The sequence below is a fragment of the Erpetoichthys calabaricus genome, chromosome 18, assembly GCF_900747795.2.
Source record: "Erpetoichthys calabaricus chromosome 18, fErpCal1.3, whole genome shotgun sequence".
NCBI classification, from domain to species: Eukaryota; Metazoa; Chordata; class Cladistia; order Polypteriformes; family Polypteridae; genus Erpetoichthys; species Erpetoichthys calabaricus.
Genome location: NC_041411.2, coordinates 58,248,984 through 58,263,215, shown reverse-complemented (window position 1 = coordinate 58,263,215; position 14,232 = coordinate 58,248,984). Strand labels below are relative to the sequence as shown.

The 14,232-nt window shown below is 40.4% G+C and overlaps 1 protein-coding gene and 1 long non-coding RNA gene across 6 annotated transcripts in view; one reads left to right on the top strand and one right to left on the bottom strand.

The window, feature by feature from the left end:
- iqsec1b (IQ motif and Sec7 domain ArfGEF 1b) overlaps positions 1-14,232 on the top strand; it is a 207,776-nt gene that overhangs the window by 108,988 nt on the left and 84,556 nt on the right. The gene's annotated exons all lie outside the window — the stretch shown is intronic.
- On the bottom strand, positions 5,111-7,476 carry LOC114669237 (uncharacterized). The gene is made up of 2 exons (XR_003718993.2): positions 6,564-7,476; positions 5,111-5,347 (listed from the first exon to the last, which is right to left on the bottom strand). It is a non-coding gene; the product is annotated as an uncharacterized LOC114669237 (long non-coding RNA).

The following is a 14,232-nucleotide window of genomic DNA, read 5'->3' as shown; positions in this document are numbered from 1 at the left end:
AGGAGTATTTTAAATTAAAAGAAAATTAATATTAAGCACTTTTTTTTTTGTTTCATTGAGCATTCAGCTCCACTCATGATTCCAGTGTGTATTTTGTACCTTTTATGCTGGAAAGCAAACAAACATGACAGGAATATTTTAAATCGACTGGAGAAAACATGTAAAATGTGTAATGGTGCGAACTGAGTACAATTTTGAAATGACATCTGATTAAAAGTGTGAAAACCTGACAGCTACTACTTTCTTCTTGGATCTAAATTGAGTTCCAGTGCTTTAAACTATAAAAGTAATCTAAAAATTCATTGTTAATATTTCTCATGTGTCCCTCTGTTTTGATGTTTAGTAAAGTACTGTATGTAGTGTCTTGCCTGTATTAAGACCGTAACATACATAGATTATCGTTACTATCTAACAAACACTTATTTATAACTATATTTATTATTTCATGGATATTAACCTTTTATAACTGAATTCTATTTTTGAGACATGCTGTACATAGTATTGTAAAATATGCTTGTGTTTGGTCATGTGTCCTGTCCCTGGGTTTGTATGCCAGGGGGTTGCTATTGACAGATCTGAGGATAACCATGAAATATAATTTTACAGTAAAATAAAAAGCTTCTGTGTCATTTGAACAGCAACTTGGAAGTAATGTAATCTTCTCTCAAGGCTACTAGACTGAAGTGGCATCTAAGCACCTGAAAACTTGAAGATAGTGTTCAGGTTCAGGTAGCAGCAGGAGTAAAGCAGAAACCATCTCTGGACTGGGCACCAGTCAATTTCAGGGCCCACTCTCACACAGGGCCAATTTGGAATCGCCAGTTAACTTACCCATCTCAGAAAATGTGCGAGGAAATCACACACAAACAAAAGGAAAATGTGCAAACTCCATACAGACAAAAACTGGGTGCTGGATTTGGCAGCACTAATTACTACAACAACAGATCACACATATTATAAAGATACACATCCAAAATAACATGTCATAGCACACAGAAAATCTTTTCATCCTTGTAGTCTCATACACTTTAATTGCACATGTGAAAATTTGTCCCAATAGCCATAAGAGTTCCATCTGTCACTTGTAACATACTCTCTGTGTACTGAGATAAGGAATCACATCCACTCGGCATGTGATTTGTTGTTGGTTATATTAGGGTTTAGGGCCCATTCACTAAATGGCTTCAAAGGAATCCACACAGCTCAAAATACTCTCTGTCTATCTCCAACCCCTATACAAGATCTGCATACTTTGACTTTGCAGACATATTCTAGAATAAGAACTCATTTTAAAAGAAGAGGATTAGAAGGGCACCAGGCATTAGAGTGATGCAAACATTCAAAGCATTTTGGGCAATAGTATTATTATAGAGCATTGTCTCTGGTCTGTACCATTTTATCAGACACACGTTCTTTTTACCTTTCATTTTTTATTTATTAGCCTTATATATAAACGTCTATGCATGGAAGTGTGTGTCTGTCCGGGCCGGAAGTGAGAGCCCTTAGCCCGACTCCACCTTTATGGATATGCAAGCGAGGCGAGCACTTCGGCAAAACAAAACATCAGAAGAGTCACTCGCTTATCCGCTATTACAGAAGCGTGATGAGCACAGTGCCACTAATACAAAAGCGAGGTGAGCATGTCGGCAAAACGAAACCTCGAAGAAAGACCGTCACTTAGCCGCTAATACACAAGCGATGCAAGCAAGTTGGCAAAATGAAACCACAGAGGACAGAGATGCTCAGAGTAGTTCCTTTCAATTACCTGACATCTCTACATTTCAATTTTTTTTTCTGACAATTTCAGTAGTTTCTAGGACCCCCCAGGCTTTTTACAGCACAGGCCTACACAGCTAGTTGTATATAAGTGGAATGCTAATTAAAATTTTGTGTTGTAATAAAATAAGACCTGATCTGACTCTACCGGATTATCGTTTTGTGTGGATGCTTCAAAGATTCTTTACCATGCTATTGTATTTCTAGTGAACATATGTTAAATAAGGCAAATTATTTTTCTCATATAGTGTACAAAACTGGGATAATACAGTATATGTTACAAGGCAAATTGGTGATGATAGATAGTCATACACTTGTGAGTTGCTGTTGTATTGAATTTAGAAATGTCACAAAAATGTCTGCTCACAGAATTATTTATGTACCCTGCCAAATTTGCTATCCTATCTAATGTGCACCTCCACCTACATTCAACTTGCTACTTAAATAGTTGTCTCTGTTCATTATTATGTTTATTTGTGTAAATCTCTTATAATTACTGATGTGTGTGTACAAAGTACACTTTGGGAAATATTGATTCATTTGCTAATAATTAAATTAGATTAGATAAACTCAGTTAATCTCATGAGGAAATCAAAATGCATACTGCAGCAGAAACATAAAAAACAAAAATACAGACTCACAGGACATATAATACTTCCAATCAACTGATAAATAATGAAATAAATAAATAAGTAAACAAACTAAACAAATACATTGGGTGGAAGCAATGAATTGCCTAATAGCAGTGGGCAGAAAAGAACCCCAGAGGCACTCTTTAGCATACGGTGGTGGAATGAGCCTGTGGCTAAAAGTGATCTAAGAGAGCTCCTCCTGGAGGGGATTTTTCATGATTGCATCCAATTTTGCAGTCATCCTCTTTTCCACAATAGCTTCCAGTGTGTCCAAAGTTCACCCTGTGATGAAGCAGGCCTTCTTATAAGTTTGTTCTAGCATTGTGCATCTTTTGTGCTGAGGATGGTTCCCCAGGAGACTGCAGTGTAGGGTACCATACTGGCTACTATGGACTGGTAGAACATTTCCAGCAGCTTACTGCACACACCAAAAGACCTTAGCAAGTATGGTATGCTGTGGCCTTTCTTGTACAGTGCCGCTGTGTTGTGACCAGTCTAGTTTATTGTTATGTGAACCACAAGGTTCTTGTAGCTCTTCACCTCTTTCACATCCTCCCTCTGAATGGTGACTGGTCTCAGAGGCTTATTGATATGTCGAAAGTCTACCACCAGTTCTGTTGTCTTGCTGATGTTAAGTTGTAGCTTTTTGTCCCTGTGCCACAAGACAAAGTCCTCCATGACCATTTTGCGACCATTATAACAAACAGTCTGTGTTGCTTGAAAAAAGTGGCAATGTAAAACTGTGTACATCATGTATTTTGATTATATGTTTACCTAGTGTCTGATTTCCATTTATATAAATTTCAGTTAATCACCAGTGACATTAGGTGAGGAAAAAAATTAAACTGATTAGCTTTTTTCCCCTTTTTTTCTGAGCTTTGTATTTACTAAATTCTGTACCACTCAGATGAAGAATGAGTGTTCCTGTCTTTCAGATATTGAAGAAAGAGCAGATGCAGGCCTCCTCACCAGGTCACTTCTGTGCTGTTTGGTACTTAGGTTTTTTTTTTTTTAATTCAGGCATTAAATTGGGAAAGCACAGCTAAATGTTGGAATAGTTAACAATGAGCAAAATTGTGTGTTGTTTCTCAATAAATACAGTATAACAAAAAAACGTATAGGTCTGGAGCCTTGCTGCAGTTATTTCAGAAAAAGACAAATAAGAGGCAGCAGCTCACCATGTTTTCTCTCCTGCATGCTTGGGGGCACATAATTAACTCAGCTCTAATGAATTCTTTCTTAATAATGAGCACTTTCCTTGCAGATGGTGCAAACTCACTTCTAATGCAGAGCTCAATATTCACTGTGCTGAAGGTGTGGAGAAGCCATGTGTACAGCAGCTTAGCCATCTTTTTCATTGTGACAAATGGTGTATTTGTCTTTCCCTCAGCACTGTGTCATACAGTGTGATTAGCTGGGCTGCTCATGTGAGGTAGAAAGGGGTTTGTGCCCATCTTTCAGCACAAAGATGTGTGCACCAGTCAGTTCAAATGATGTATTTTATAATCAGTGCAAACAAATGTCTTTACAGTCCACCTTCTTCCCAAATAGCTGGCCAGGCTGCTATGTGTTCACAGAGATGCAGCTGTGGTAGATTCATGATGGCACATCATTTGTTTCTTTCTACTTCACTGGAGCGCCACTTTCTGAGATGAAGTAGGAGTGGTGTATGGTAACCCTGTGACCCAATTAAGATCTCGAGTAAGCTGCACCTGAGCACCAGTCCATTCAGCAGTTAGTCTTTAAATAGACCTTTTGTAGATCAGACCGAACAGGCTATCTCAATTTAAAAAGTGGCTATCTGCTGCCCTTTACCAGCCAAAAAGATCTACAGCCATAAGAGAAGTATGAAAAATTGTGCCTGCTGCAGTTCCTCCAGACAGAGGCTGATATCTCTGCAGCTATTAGCATACATAATCATTTTTCTGATCTTACATGAGACAAGCATTCACTGCATCTTTATAATAGCTGAGGTCAAAGTGTGCAGTTTTGATTTACCTTTTGGGATCCCTGAGAAGTCGAGCCAAATGACGCCTTTTATTGGCTAACTAAAAAGATTACAATATGCAAGCTTTCAAGGCAACTCAGGCCCCTTGTTCAGGCAAGAATGAAAAGGGAACATATAAGAGCTACATTAACATCTTAATAGTTATTTCTTGAAGGATAATGCTAGAAATATAAACCTTTACTTTGAGTTGCAGTAAAAGTTGCAAGGTTGTAAATGAGCCATCACAGCTCTGAGATCACGTGAATGGCCAACAGTTTTCTGATGTATCAGTTAAAACTATGTAATGATGTAAGTGAGGCTGAATTTTAAAATTGCCAGTCCTGTTGTGTTCCTTAACACCTTATATTTACCTCAAATCTCCAGGAGCTGTTGTTGCTCTCTCCTTGTCTGGTTGTTGAAGTACCATGCTGCCTCAGGCCTTGTCCTTTCTAATTGTCCTATATATTACAATGAACAAAGCATATCATGCAGTTGTTCACATGCTTAAGTGTTTCATTTGTGTGCATACACTGGAATTTACATTAGTGATACCCCATACTTTTCTTTCTGTCTCTCAAAATATGTTTCTCTCAAATTACTCATTGTAAAAAAGAGACTATGCAATAGTGAAAACTTGCTTAAATCAAACAAATGATTTAGTGTTACAGGAGATGGTGTCCAGCAGAATCCTGAATAATGCCTAAGAAACCACAGGTACAAAAATGGTTCATTTATTTAAAAGGTGAAGCAGAGAAAGGAAAACTTAAGCAAAGGAAATGTCAGCTTGGTATGGCTTAAACCTGTCAATCCAGTGGGATGGTTAATCCACATGACCACGCCTCATTTCTCTTCCTCATGCCAGTGTGGCTTTACCAAAAAATCTTCTCCCAGCTCCAGACTCGATGAGCTTTCCTGTGTTCAGAAGCTTTTAGTCGTGTCCTGGAATTTCTGCCTATAAAAAAAACAGAATCACTAATATTACAGGGATATCAGGCTAGTATTACCCCTTGGGCCACCTGACGTCCCTGCATTTCTGGAGCCTGTACACTCCTTAAAGGCCAGGCCTCTCAGGCAGTTTCTGTGGCTGTCTGACTTAATAAGAAACAATCATAGACTGTGTGCACCCACCTAAAGAGCTGGAAGGTTATGACTGGCATCCTCCCAGTCCTAAGCCCTTAAAAGGGCAACATTGATCCAGGCACAATATGCTGCCATCTATCAACTATGTTTCATCAAACCCTCTGCTGCCTTTCTTTTATTCTGGTGCCCTCATCTAAATTACTCATGAAGCTCCAACTGTTACCCACCCACAAAAAGTGCACCTGTTCCAGCATTTTTTGCATTTTCATTACCATTTATCTCTGCTACTGTTTTCTCTCTGGCACCCCCTTGCCAACCAAGCAACCCATCACAATAGATAATTAGGAAACTACCTACCAGTAGGAATTTTTAGGAAATTTTTAGAGGACACCCTAGCAATGTTCAAAGGAAAATATAAATTTTCTCAAACCATTTCTATTAAAGAAAAATGCTGACAACAAGCCATAACAAAACAACTTGTGCTAGAAAGTTGTTGGTACTGTATATCATTAGAGAACTTGTTGTAATCTGTAATACTATTGCACAACACTGGTAGTCTTGCAGTACTGATCATCATCGCATACTGTAGCACTTGACTGGTAATTGCCACCTTTCATAGAAGAGGATAAATGAGCACTACAGAACTCCTGGCCTGAAGCTGCCACATATCTTCCCAGGGGATTAGTTAACAGAAGTGAAATCGAGGTTTAGGATTTCTTAAATGGAATTCCAAAAGAAAAGTAAGTCAAGTGGCTTATGAGCAAAACCGTACCAGTTACACGTTGGCTGCTTGAATGATCCTATAATACGTGGCACTCCACCTTGATTTAATCAAATTCCACAATGATATGTAAATTCATATTTTGAATTAACCTTTGAAGACTGCAGTCAGAATAGCAGCCTAGTGGTCAGTAAATGCAGGAGACATTTTATGTGTAAAGCTGCCGCACAGCAGTTAGCCCGGATCGACTTTATATATGCTTCATGAGTGTCATTAATGTGCGCCTGCCTTTCCAATGAACCTAATGCTGTTTTCTAAAGAATGGATCCTAAGCAGGGCAGAAGGTCATTTATGCCTTGCTACTCACCGTCACAGCAGATTCGACTGGAGGTGGGAGGAGAGGTGGTGCAGGTGCGCCGTATTTCACAGGACGCTGTGCTGTGTCACTAGCACACTCTAATGCTACACCCGGAGGATGGCGCTGTCTCATTTGGAGTCTCCCATGTACTAAGCGGAGTGGAAGACACGGCAGTTTGACAGTTGCTCTCCGGCCCGTGGGTCACCTTGACAGCTGTGGCGCGTCACTCATGCGCGAAAGTCGCCCAGCCTACCGGCCTGAGCGCGCATACCGGCAAGCTTTTGGCTCCACTTTTCGCTTGCGCTCTGCGGCTGCCCTAATCCATGCGTATGTCAGCGATTTTGAATTCCCGGCCGACACGGGACAGTGTCCATTGCGCAAAATGAACCCGGAGGAAGTGGCGGTAAGTGAAATAGTAGGAAACGCGCGTAGGACCGCAGCGGTGCTGGGTGTATGCGTGCGCGGAAGGGGAAAGGGGGGAGGGATTGCTAGGGGAGAGGTCACGCATGCATTTCTGCAGCTCGTGGATGACCTATACGCATGTGCGGACTCACCGACCGACTGTCCTGCAATTTTGTATCCGGGCTTCACGAAAGAATTCTGCTATCCGGAAGTCGTTTTAATGTCATACGCTAGTTGACATATTTCTTCTAATGTTTGACAGATGATGCGGATTTTCAAGGTGTACGTTGCTGTTTAAAAGCTTTCATTTATGTGCAGTGTGCTAGTTATGTAGTTTTATCCGACAGATATCAACCTCCGTTGTTGTGGTTCGCCTGTACAAAAATGTTCATATGTCTGCCCTGTGGCGAGTTTTGTGCTAGCTGCTCAGACCCAGTTTGTCCACTAGAGATGTATGCTGCAGCTTCAAGACGCTATCGATCTGCCTCGTAATTTTGCCGCGTCAGCATTCTGTCGGCTTTGCGCAGAGCTTTCCTCACGCGTCTGTTGGTGCTGTGATGTGGTAGGCTTTTATCCTAATTAAGTGCTCTGTAATAACCTTTTAGCGTACTTCAGATTTATGATGCTCACACGGAGCTTGTGTGCAGTTATGGCTCTGATGTTAGAGTAGTGACGCAACTGGTTGTAATGCTATTTTGTTTCACTTCAGTTAACAGTAAGTTTTGGTGGGTACTGAAATAGGGCAGTGTATTTAAAGGGTCGATGGGCCGACTCGTTGGGTAAACGAAAACAATTATAATGACAGCAACGTTGCATTGTAGGTTTGTTAGGACCAAATTTCAAAAGCAGCATTTTGAAATGCCTGTGTTTGGAATGATTTTTACAAATGTAAGTCAAAGACGCAACACCACAGGATGGGAGCCAGAATCCTAGAAGCCTGTGCAGGGAAGTGCAAGGTTGTGAAGTTTAATCCACATTGCTTATATAAACATGTTGATTATGGTAACTACTAACTCTGTAATAAGAAGCACAATCATGGCTAATTTTACAGTGTAATTTCCCATCTGAAAGGAGCTGCTAATACTGCCTCAGTTGCAAGAGAAGTAGGGCTTACCTGGCACATTGTTTTTAAGGTTTGTCATTGGGTAAATCGGGTAGAGCAAAAATTCATGAAATATAAAATGGGTTAGGCAACATGGGGAAAAGAGCCATACTTGGTATATTATGCCAGCACTTTAAGTGTTTTGTTCAAATTCTACATTTAAAGCATTTACCTAACATGTTCTGTTATGTCTGTTGAGGTTGTGCCACATGACATCTTTTAGATCAAAATGAGGTGAAGATGGGGTGGGTTTGTGGATACCACTGTGAGTGAATGAAAAGATGGACCTTTGGAGAGAGCAACATACAATTGTCCGTGACTGAAAGCGGGATAATCTGTGACGATGGAGGCCACGCTGGTGAAAGTTACTTCATCGGTAGGGATAAGTTTCAGCACTTGTTCATTAAGGTGTAGCGAGTCTTCGTTGTTGACGCTTAATATAGCTTGCGTACTGAGTTGTTCCGGAGTCACAGTTGAGAAACACTTTTTTTAATGTGTTTTAAGCACAGGGAAAAAAATGAACATGTAAAACATCCATAATGTAATAAGCCACCAAGAAAAGTAACATTGCAATAATGCATGCTACGATCCGATCGCTGTAAACAGAAGAGAAAACAAAACCGAGCCCGGTGCATTCTTTAACTGCCTTGTAGCGCAGTGGTAGTGTTGCTGCTTTGCAGTAAGGAGACTGTGGAAGATTTTGGGTTCGCTTCCCAGTTTCTCCCTGTGTGGATAGTCCTTTGAATACTGAAAACACCGGTATATCAATGTAATGAAGTATTCTTATTCTTATGCGTCCAGCGCTCGCTCTCTCTCGCGCGCGCCTGTATGTGTGTGTGTGTCACTCGCTCGCTGCACATGTTCCTGCAGGCATACCAGTAAGTGAATGAAAAGATGGAACTCTGGAGAGAGCAACATACAACTGTCCGTGACTGAAAACTGGTTTTGGCAGATACATGCACATATTTTTGAAAGTTTGGCTCTGTGCCTTATTAATTGTCATCGCAAAGGCAAATCTAACAGGAAATTGTCTTCGTGTTAAAGTAAAAGGCAAATTATCTGCGACAAACTGTTTTACACGCTGCGTACCAACCCACAGCGTAGTATACGGCGCATAATCACTCCGCTTTTTTAATGTTTTTTAAGCAGAGGGAAAAAATTAACATTTGCAAAATCCGTAACGCTGCTTTCAGTAAGTACAATGCACACGCGTTTAATTTGTCGGCCACTTTTTCCCAGCCGTCTTTTCTGGTTTGGGCTGCTTTTGCAGTGTTACCGCTTGTACATGTTAAATCTTGAAATCCTTTGAGTAACTAATTAACTAACTAACACCCACCCACCCTGCTTGTGAGAAAAAAACGCGCCCGTTCTTTCATCATTTTGTTGCAGCCTATCAGAGACTTGCTGATCATGTTTTCTAGACTCAATATACATTGGCTTTTCACTCAGCGCGGGGGCGCGCATTCATCTCGGATTATTACATCCTGCTAGACTGATCTGCTACACGGCTGCATTTGAAAAACCGACTTATCCCTGATGAGTTTCACCGGCATTAATGATTAGGAATCTGGTTGGAACAAAACCCTGCATCCACAGGGGTTCAGCAGGACCGAGTTTGGGAAACACTGCTGAACACAGACGAAACCGACTCAGGTGAGGAGTTGGGGTGGGCAAAGTGGTTGTAGCTATTGATTATTCAGTGTTGTTTGCCTGGGTGTCTGATCTGCTCGACGGGATCATAAATAAAAGGAAGACAATGTAAAGGCAATGTCACAGGTGATCCTGTGGTATAGGGGTCCACAGCTCCCCTTCAAAAGGCCATTTTTGAATAATCATCGCACTCACAGCGTAGCGAGGGGCATGGAAGCGTGGCTGAAACGGTTTCCAGGTGGAGTCGTGCTGGGGGCATTTCTCCCCTGTGCAGTGTGCGAGCGAGCGAGTGAGGAGAGAGAGAGAAAGCCGGTACATTAGAGTGAGCGAGAGCAGGCTCGAAGGCAATGTGTTCCTGTAGTATAGCGGGTCCATAGCTCCCCTTCAAAAGGCCATTTTTAATCAGGCGACTTACAGTAGTGGAGTCAGGCACAGAGAAGGTCAGCTGCTGAGAGAGTGTCTCGACTGTTGCAGGGCCTGCATCGGTGAAGCAGGTGAGACGCTAATGAAAAAGAGGCACAGGGCTTATTGGTTTTTAAAGACTGCTTCCTTCATTGTGTTTTAACCTCAGTTTTAAAGGATTGCGCGGCTCTCTCTCTTGCGCTGCCTGTGTGTGTGCCTCTGTCTCTCTCTCGCGCTGCCTGTGTGTGTGCCTCTGTCTCTCTCTGGCGCTGCCTGTGTGTGTGTGCGCGGCTCTCTCTGGCGCTGCCTGTGTGTTTGCCTCTGTCTCTCTCTGGTGCTGCCTCTGTGTGAACCAAGGTTCCACTGAGGTTGACTAATGAAAAGTCAACATGGCTCAGAGCTGCCTGTGGACAGTGGCACAGACAAACAGAAATGACGGCATGTTTTCCGAGGTGTCGCGTCCGAGTTGGTGGGCGTGGCTGTGCGAGTTTTCGTCGTATCCAATGGTTGGTGGGCATGGCTTCTTCCTGCATGCTTTCATAGATGTCGTGCCGCTCTGGCGGCGGCTTAGACAATTATATATATTGATACTCTTTTTAGAAACAGTGAGGCTGTATAAGCTTGGTGTCTTTAGCAGCTGGCCAGGCAGGTTTATAGATTGAGGAAACAAGTGCAGGAATTCAGGACCGTGTCTTTCCACTTGTAGCTGTTATTTTACTGAAGAGCTAAAGTATGTGCATCTAAGTGATGTAGCAGCAGCTTTTGGGGCTAAAGAGCTATCTTACAAAACAGAAGCACTATTGCTTTTTCAGACTTGAAAATAGTGTTCTTGTCATTTCATTGAATTGAAAGCCCTTATTGTCATTGTAAAATAATTACAGCAAAACTGAGTGCCTCTCCAACTGGGTACAGAAAACAAAAATGACACTACTTTTCATGAAAACGCAACAAATGCTACAACACATAATATAAGCAAGGAAAAAACCAGCAACATTATATGTAAAAATACAGTTAAAAAGAAATGAGATAAAATAACAATGGAACCAGTAGTAATACAGTAAAAATAATAATTTAAATGATACTGCGGTAAAAAAAATCTTAACAGTTCAATAACAATTAAATAATAGACATTATAGGTGAATAAAATGCTTATTGAGATTAAAAAAGAACCGTAGAGTAACTTAAGATGAAGGCTTGAAGGAATTATCACAACAGGCTAACATCTCCGTACAAGAGTCTACAGTACACAGAAATTGAATAAGCAAGGAGGAAGACGCTCCTCTTCAAATAACAACATGGCTGCATGCCTGAAGTTTGCCAAAGTTTTATCCATCTTGACACTCCATAACACCGTTGGAAAGATGTTTTGTGGACTGATGAAGCTAAGGTTGAATGAACTGTTCAGGAAGAATATGGTGCAGTATCTACGGCATAAAAAGGGCACCACATGCCAACATGAAAACATCAGCCCAATGATAAAGTACGGTGGAGGGAACATCATGATTTGGGGCTGCATTACTGATTCTGAGACTGGACAGCTTGTCATTATCAAGGGAAAAATGAATTTCCAAGTTTATCAAGGTATCCTACAGTATAGTGTCAGGGTGGCTGCCCACCAGCTGAAGCTAAGTAGAAGCAGGGTGATGCAGTACAACATTGAACCTAAACATAAAATTAAATCTACTACAGAAGGACTTTAGAAACAGAAAATCTGCCTTTTACAGTGGCCCAGTTGGAGACCAGACAATAATCTAATAGAGTGGTGTGTCCTGAAGAGAGCCATTCACACCAGACATCTTAAAAATATGTTTGAGATGAAGCAGTTCTGTAATGAAGAATGATTCATAATTCATTCAGAATATTGCGCAGGTCTGATCCGCAGTTACCAGAAGTGCTTGTTAGAAATTATTGCTGCCAAAGAAGTTTTGTCCAGTTGTTGAAAACAATGGTTCACTCACTTTTTGTACTGTACACTGTGAATGTTTGATGGGTTTGTTCAATAGACATTAAATATTGTATTTATGTGTTATTAGAGTATACATTTGTGTTTGCCTATACTTGTGACATAGATAAAGATCAGATTTCATTTTAATGGAAAATTTAATGTGGAAAACCAGGTAATTGAAAAGGGTTCACATACTTTTTCTTGCCACTACAGATTATATTCCAAAATTAGGGAATTTCCAGGTTTTCCTTAGCCAGATGAGAGATAAAATCTCATAAGCTTGGCCTAGGTCTAATGTAGGGTCTTGACCATGGGGGCATTCTTACAAAATGCTCAGATCACCTCATCTGGTTCCTCTCAATCTGGGGGAACAGTGACTCTATTCTGAGACTCTCCTGAATACAGTACATACTTTATGCACAGCTATTCAGTAGCTGTAGTTTGGGCATGCTAGTTTAAACTAATGAGTCTACAGCCTAGATTTAAAAGCTGAGATTGAATGGGTATCTCTTAAATTAGCAGGCAGATTATTCCACAGCTCGGTGCCCTGTGACTAAAAGTTTGACCTTCCACTACTTAGGCCAACATTTTGAGATCTTAATATGTTGTCTGGTTTGTAAGTAATGATAAGGTCAGATATGTAAGCATTGCTTGGTCATATAACACTTTATATTTAAAAATGATCATTTTGTATTCAGCCCTAAGCTTATCAGGGAACTAATGTTAAGACTTTAGAACCAGAGTTATGTGTTCGTACCTTCTTGTTGCAGCAGCATTTTGAATTAACTGAATGCTACATAAAGAATGATTTGTACAGCCAGTAAATAACACATTGCAGTAGTCACTCCTACTAGAAATAGATGCATTAATTCATTTCTCAGCTCTTACATATTTAGAAAGTTTTAATTTTCCAACAATGTTATGATGGAACAATCATTTTGGACAGTTTTTTTAAATTATTGTTTTAAGCAACATCCTAGTGTCAAAGAAACATATAAATTGTGCTCTGATTCACTAAAACTAATGGTGATTCCAACCAAGTTAAAATGTGAAAGAATGTTTTAAAGGGTAGCATCATACCCCCCAATTATTAACATTTCTGCTTTATATGTATTCAGAGATGAGTAGTTCTCATCCATCCATTCGTTTAACTCACTGACACAGCTAATTAAGGACAGCATCGGAGAAATGTCATTTGGTCTAAAGGAAAGGCATAATTGTGTGTCATCTGCATTCAAGTGAAAATTAATGTCATGTTTTCTACTGATAGTTCCCAGTAAAAGCATGTCAAGTGAAAACTGTAACGATCCCGGTGCTGAGCCCTACAGGACCTGAGTATGATGATGGAGTACTGCCAACACGTTTCTGTACATACTTGAATTTGATAAGTAATAACTAAACCAGGCAAGGACAGTCCAGCCTGTGCAATAAAACAGAATGGTCAGTGGTATCAAACACTGCACTTAAATCTAACAACATAATAACTCTGGAATTTCTTTCATCAGAAGATATTAGAATGTTGTTCACAACACCGGTTAGTGCCATTTCTGTACTAAGACTGGTGCAGAAAACGGAATGGAACTTCTCAAATTAATTGTGATGTGTAAGGTGAGGCCGAAGCCAAGTGGCAACTAGTTTCTCAAGTATTTTAGAGAGAAATGGTAAATCTGAAAATGGGTCTATAATTATTAAGTATATTTTGGTCTAGCTCAGGCCTTTTAAGTAACAGTGCGATAAATGACACTTGTAGTTCATCAGGAACTGCACCATTCAATAAGGAACTATTGACAATGCTGCAAGTGGGTGCTGCTAGCACATCCATTGAGCATTTTTACTAGTTTTTTTGTTGGGACTGGGTCAAAGAAGCATGTAGGTTTCATTTTAGCTGTGACTTCCTGTTCAGTAATCAAATTATGCAAGGCATAGCAGGGTTTGCCATTCCTGTTATTGGGTTTATAAGGTGATACTGAAATCTGGGATCTAATTAGTTAGATAGAGTGGGCTATAAAGAGAGCTTTTTTAGACTTTATAATAGGGATGCACCGTTCAGGTTTTTTTTTTTTTTTAGGCCGATACAGATCATCAACTTCATGTTGTTACTTGATCGACAGATTCCAGTACCAATTTTTTTTCCCCCCTAAACCCCTTTAAAAAACTTTTCACTAAGATCCCGTATA